Genomic DNA, 6140 nt, shown 5'->3' with positions numbered 1-6140 from the left:
ATTCAAAGGTAATCCCAGCACTCAGGGAGGCAGAGGCAGGTCGCTCAGGGGAAGCAGAGGCAGGTCGCTCAGGGGAAGCAGATTTCTGTGAGTTCGATGTCAGCTTGGTCTACAAAGTGAGAAACCCTGTCTCAAAAAAAACAAAAGAAATTGGAAAAAAAATTTTTTATGGTTGGAAGTACCATAACCTGAGGAATTGTATTAAAGGGTCACAACATTAGAAAGGTTGAGAACCAGTGAATTAAAAAAGGACTTAAAACTTTTATTTTTAGTTTTTTTTTTTTTTTAAAGACAGGATTTCTTTGCGCAGCCCTTGCTGTCCTGGAACTCTCCTTTGTTGTGGCAATTTCCCTGGATAATAAATATTCCTAATAAGGGCTGGCCTATTGTCACAGACATGAGGATAAGTTGTAGAGGCTTTGCTTGACAAAGTTCCAGAGACCTCCAACTGTCCAGCATGATCTCTAGACATCTAGAACAACTGTTGAGGCTTTGCTTGACAAAATTCCAAAGATCTCGGGCTGATCACCACTGCCCTTAAATACTATGTATGGTCCAGGTGTAATGTTGTTTATAAATCTGCTATTTCTCCTAAACTGTTTTTTCTCTTTATTTCTCAGCCCTAAGGAAAATCATACAGGGAAAACTTTTTCCCACAGAGAATGTTGAAAGAGGGCATCTGGCCAAAGGCTTGAGACAATGATAGAGTTTTTTGCTGACTGTGAGCACCCAAGCAGAAACTGCATGAGAGAAAGTTAAGACCTAGACATAACAGTACTTGGCTGGATACTGTTACCTGTAGAAACATTTCTTTAGAATCTGCATTGAGAGCAACAGAAGGTGGGCTTGGAACGTCATGCTTTACAGGTATTTTACAATAGAGGACCCCTTGGCCGTTAGCCTAGGCTTGGCTGGCACACCTGTTGGTCTGGGACTGGAAGTGGGTCAAGTTTTTTCTTTAGAGACTATCTAGTTCAAGCTACGTTGCTATGACCGTCTTGTAAACACATTCGCTTTAGCCTGGGGAAATTTGATTAAACTTTCCCGTGTATTGTTTAAAAAATAATGATCAAGCCTGGCGTGATGGCGCACGACTTTAATCCCAGCACTCTCGAAGCAGAGGCAGGTGGATAGCTGTGAGTTCAAGGCCAGTCTGGTCTATAAAGTGAGTCTAGGACAGCCAAGGCTACAGAATGAAACCTTGTCTTGAAAAAACAAAACAAAACAAAACAAAATAACAACAACAACAACAAATAACAATCAAGTCACACTGATCATTGCTTGAAAATTGATTGATTTTGCCTTGATTCTTGTATGTCTTGTTGTAGGTTACAGAACTTCTTGTATTTCCTTGTTACACTGTTGATTTTTGATTGCCCTAGTGATTGTAAAAGATGAAAAAAATCATGATGTAATCTGTAATGAAAAAAAATTGAACTTCATTTCACTAAAATACTGGGGTTGACCCAAGGAAAGGAGGCAAACAAATAACAGACGTGAGAGAGTAAGCTAGAGAGAGACAGGGAACAGGAGGGAGACAGAGAGATGGGGAACAGCAAGAGAGATAGGTGAGTAGATGGGGAACAGCAAGCAAGAAAATCAGAAAGATGAGCAACAGCAAGCAAGGAGATAGAGTTAGTAGCATAGAAAGACAGTGAGCAAGGAGCAAGGAGTCAGACAGACGGACAGACAGTAATTGAGTCAGAGATGGAGACAGATAGAAAGACAGAAAATGAAGTTCTCCTGGGCTTTAAGACCTTTGACTTGTACCCCATATGCCTGACTCCCCGCGTATTTCTTGTTTCCTCCATTCCTCAGCCTCTACTCAACAACTAGTTCCTCTAGCTAGTTGTTCAGCCAACGGTTGGTGTCCCTTAACCAGCCGTTCACCGCCTGCTCAATTCTCCCTAGTGCGGATCAGCCTCGCTTCTCTCCTCTGAGCCACTCCGGAGCTGGTCTTGGGGAGCAGCAGCCTATGAACTGAGGAAGATCTGCTTGCCTCTTCCTCCCCAGTGCTGGAGTTAAAGACGTGGGCCACCATGCTCCACTTACGACCTTTTTTTTGTTTTGTGTTTTTGTTTTTGTTTGCTTTGGTTTTTTAAGTGTAGCCTTGGCTGTCTTGGACTCACTTTGTAGACCAGGCTGGCCTTGAACTCACAGTGATCCACCTGCCTCCGCCTCCCAAGTGTAGCTTACAACTTTTAATCAGTGTAGCTGTCAATAACTATCTCCTGTGGACCATTTCAGCTAAGAACCGAGGAACCCTGATACCTAGACCTGCCCAAAAGCTGCAACCTCAGCTGTCCCCAACGTCTCGGGAACACCCACCTCCTACACCTGCACAGGAGCCATTACAGCCTAGTGAGAGAGTGACAACACCAGAGAGCACCACGCCCAATGCTGCGGCCGGTTTGGGACTGGATGCACCTCTGAACAATGGTTGGTATTTAGTGTACATTATGTATGGAGATGGGAGCCAGTCCCTGAGGGCAGAGAGGTGGCCAGCTTCCACTGCTGTTGCAGCCTGTAGCCGTGCACAGGCGGCTCACTAAAGCTCCGGTGACGCCGAGTCCACTGACTCACCGTATCTCTCCCATGTTTCCTGTTCCTTTGGTCTGGGTGACGCAGTGAGGATCTGCAACAGAACAGTCTGACTGCAATTGTAGAGTCAACTTTGGTTAGGGGCAGCGACCTGCAGTTCCCAAGTCCCGGTTGTCACTCTCAACCCCATCTGTCAATTGCCAGGCACAACTATCATCCCAAACCAGATACAGCCCGGGTCTCTCTTTAAAAAGGGAACGTATCTGGGGTTTCAACTCAGGACCTCTCACACCCCTAGGCCAACAGGGCATATAATATAGAGAATGCCAGATGGTCCAGCTAACTACAGCCTGTGCTAGTCCATGCACCACTGCGGCACTCCCTTCCACCCCCAACCCCCTTCTATCTTTTGTCAGGGAAAGATTTGACTCTGTCCCCTAAAGTGAAAAAGGGAAGTAGGATGACTCTAGCGTTGATAACTGTCAGGTTGAAAGGCTCACCCTAGGGGTGTGACCCTGTTCTTCCCTTACCCCAGGGAAGCAGACCACTTGTCTTGGGGAAGCACCCAGTAAGATTTCCTGTCCCTGGATTAAGGCTTGGGGCAGGGTTTGGGAGTCCCAAACCCACCCTGGGGCATTGCAGGCTCCCAGATCCACTCCTGGAAAGCAGCGGCGTTCTGGAGTCATGTTCTGGAGTCGGGCTAGGCCTGAAGAAGGGAACCCGCTGCTCAAGAGTGGAGCTCGGTCGCCAGCAAGGGAGGAAACAACGGCTTCGGCTTCAACAGGAGTCTTCAAAATGTCGTGGCCTCAGCAAAAGGCACCTGGCGAGAAGCCTGGGTACTCCTTGACTCTGCCAAGCCTCAGGGCCAGTGAGGCCTCCCAGGCCACCTTAAGGTCTGCATAGGACCTGACCGTGTTTAGGGGGATGGGAAATTGGGAAACAGGAGCGGAGTCCCAGTGCTCAGGACCCTGGATTAAGAAGAGAGAGGAGCAGGGCCCCCTGGTGCTCTGAGGTGGTGCTTGGAGCTCCTGAAGAGGCAGGAGTTCATCTCCAGGAACCTGTATGCCTTTAAGGAGTTATTCTGATGCTGTGACCCCTGGGCCTGGCTACCACTCCCCTCCCAGGTTGGAGTCTCTGGGATGGCTGCTTTAACCATAAAACCACCCTGCAGAGCCCACAGGCAAAACCACCTCTTTTCTCAGCTCTCTCACACTTGCCCCAGTTACCACCCCGAGTCAGCCATCAGATGACTCGGGACAGTTCACGTGCCCTACAGTCTCCTGACATCATTCAAACTAGCTAAACACGCACCTGTTAACGCTCCTGGCCTCTTCCTCCGGTGGAATCACAATGTCACACTGCAGGTAGGTTCTTGCTAATAAGGCAAATGCGGTTGTGGGCCCTCAGGATGCTACGCTCCCTCCTCTATGAGCAACAAGGCATCTTTTCAATAGCAGTCTAAAATCTAGTAAAACTCTAGTGTGAAAAATAAAATTAAAAAACAAACAAACAAAAAAACACCGGAGCCCAGGTGCCCAGCAGCCCAGCACTGTCATGTCCTCACTCCATCCCCCCACCCCCCACCCCCCCACCTCCAACCCCACCCCCACCGAGACTGAGAGTACTCGGCCACTGCCGCCTTTATCTCCCCGTGGCTGTGATGTGCACAGAGGGCAGCATCCCCAGAAGGTGTTTCCGAACACTCACTTGGTGGGAATTTGAACTTGGAGATCTCTTATATCACACTAAGGAAAACTACAAGCACAGAGGCTGGGCCGTCTTTGGCCCCTGTGAGAAATGGCACAAGACATCCGGGGGTCTGCTGAGACAGGGATGGCTGGGAGGAATTTGATCCTGTACTCTACTCGGATCCCGAGACTAGGTGGCGTGCCCTCTGACCAAACGGTGCAAACAAACAAGGTTTAAAAAAATAAAAATGAAAAATAGGGCTCGTCCGGGATTTGAACCCGGGACCTCTCGCACCCAAAGCGAGAATCATACCCCTAGACCAACGAGCCACTGTACAAAACACCCGTGGTTCTGGTCTCTGGATGCCTTCCTCAGAACGACACAGTCCTGCTTCAAGCTATTTAGTTCGGCCCTGAAGTTCGTATCGCTGTGGGTTCCATGAAGCCGAGGGAGGTTCGGCACCGTGAGAACCCGCCAGGAGAGAAAATTCCGGCGCACTAAAGGTAGGTCAGACCCCTCCCCAGCCCTGCGACCCAACACTTGGTTCCGCCGTCCTCCGGGAGAGAGGAGTCAGCGAGCTTGCGTGAGCAGCGCAGTCTCATGGTGGACTCCGGCTCAGAAATTTCATCCTAAATAGTCTAGGACCTCGAGAATGAGACAGGGGACTGCCGCCTCCTGATCCGCCATCTCCCGCGAGCTCAGTCCTCCGGGGAGAGCCGGGGTCCTCCACAGAACCCTTGGCCGAGCCCCCTCGGCTGGACTCCACCCGGAAGACCCACGCAGCTCGGAGACTGGGAACCAGAAGCCGGAGCTCAGGGTTGGTGCTTCCGAAGCCGCCGGCGGCAGGACGAACTCTCCAAACTTCCCCTCCGCAAAGCGTTTGGCAGGGGAACGAGCGTCCCCGCGGCGAGTTTGGAAAAAACGCAGGCTCGCCCCTGATTCGATTCTGGAACCGATCGAGCCCTAAACGGGAGGTCTCACTGACACCCTCACAGACCCTGTGGCTTCTGGGAGCGGAGGGGCCACACAAACCCTGGCGGTGCAGTTGATAAGAGGCCGGAAGAACAAACCCATTTACCATCGCTCTGAGACTAGAAATCCAGAACAAATTCTGTTCTAGAATCCGGAAGTTCTACAAGTTCTCCAAGAGGCCTACGGGGAATACCCACTGTCATCACTGCCCGGCTAGCTCAGTCGGTAGAGCATGAGACTCTTAATCTCAGGGTCGTGGGTTCGAGCCCCACGTTGGGCGGACAGTTTTTGTCCGTGAGATATGAATTCCAAAGGAAAAGTCAGAATCATGTAGAATTCGCTCTTCTTTCTTCTATGTGTTTAATTTTTATAGATTTAACCTGACACTTTATAAATATATCAAATTCCAGGTACAGTACAAAGACCATTCAGGGCCCTTTCCATGTACTTCTTCGAGAGGCGTGTCCCTTCTCAGCGCTTACTTGAAGCTCCCAAAACTCGGTGGTGACTCAAAAGACTGCATGAAGAAGTGTGTCCTTTTTCCCCTCCTCGCGGACGGTGCTTAGAAGAACTAAAAATAGTCCCGCGTGGTAGGTGGACAACACAGCCTCGCCAGGCGGTCTCGAACCCTCTAGACCAGTAACGTCAGGAAAGCACCAAAACATACCGTGGAAATTGAGTCCTTACAAGATCGTCCAAAACAAACGAGTACTAAAAGTGTCAGCTTTCCATCTTGGGGCGCAGAAATTATTGTGAAGTATTGGAGGCTCAGGGTCAGAAGAAAGCGAAATAAAGTACCGCCACCCACTCGACACCTCGGTCCCGCCCACCCGCCACCCCCGGCGACGTTTTTGAAAAACCGGGTCTCTCCATGTAGTCCTGATTGTCCTGTGAAATGTAGTCTACGCTGACCTCCAAGGACTAACCCGCCTCTGCCT

At 49.8% G+C, this 6140-nt stretch overlaps 2 long non-coding RNA genes across 6 annotated transcripts; one reads left to right on the top strand and one right to left on the bottom strand.

The window, feature by feature from the left end:
- Positions 1 to 335: 335 nt before the first annotated feature.
- LOC311587672 lies at positions 336 to 4668 on the bottom strand. Of its 5 annotated transcripts, none has more exons than XR_014775933.1 (4): positions 4574 to 4658; positions 3169 to 3966; positions 2584 to 2654; positions 336 to 1378 (listed from the first exon to the last, which is right to left on the bottom strand). It is a non-coding gene; the product is annotated as an uncharacterized lncRNA (long non-coding RNA). The 5 variants fall into 5 exon arrangements; XR_014775934.1 differs by having other exon boundaries at positions 2584 to 2635; XR_014775932.1 differs by lacking the exon at positions 336 to 1378 and having other exon boundaries at positions 2459 to 2635; positions 3169 to 3916; positions 4574 to 4668.
- On the top strand, positions 3800 to 5747 carry LOC311587673. The gene is made up of 3 exons (XR_014775937.1): positions 3800 to 3905; positions 4606 to 4733; positions 5613 to 5747. It is a non-coding gene; the product is annotated as an uncharacterized lncRNA (long non-coding RNA).
- The last annotated feature ends 393 nt before the right edge of the window (positions 5748 to 6140 follow it).

Source organism: Acomys minous (genome assembly GCF_964271855.1).
Source record: "Acomys minous genome assembly, chromosome: 16".
NCBI lineage: Eukaryota > Metazoa > Chordata > Mammalia > Rodentia > Muridae > Acomys > Acomys minous.
Note: the sequence above shows the minus strand (reverse complement) of the source record. Positions and strands in the feature narration are given on the sequence as shown.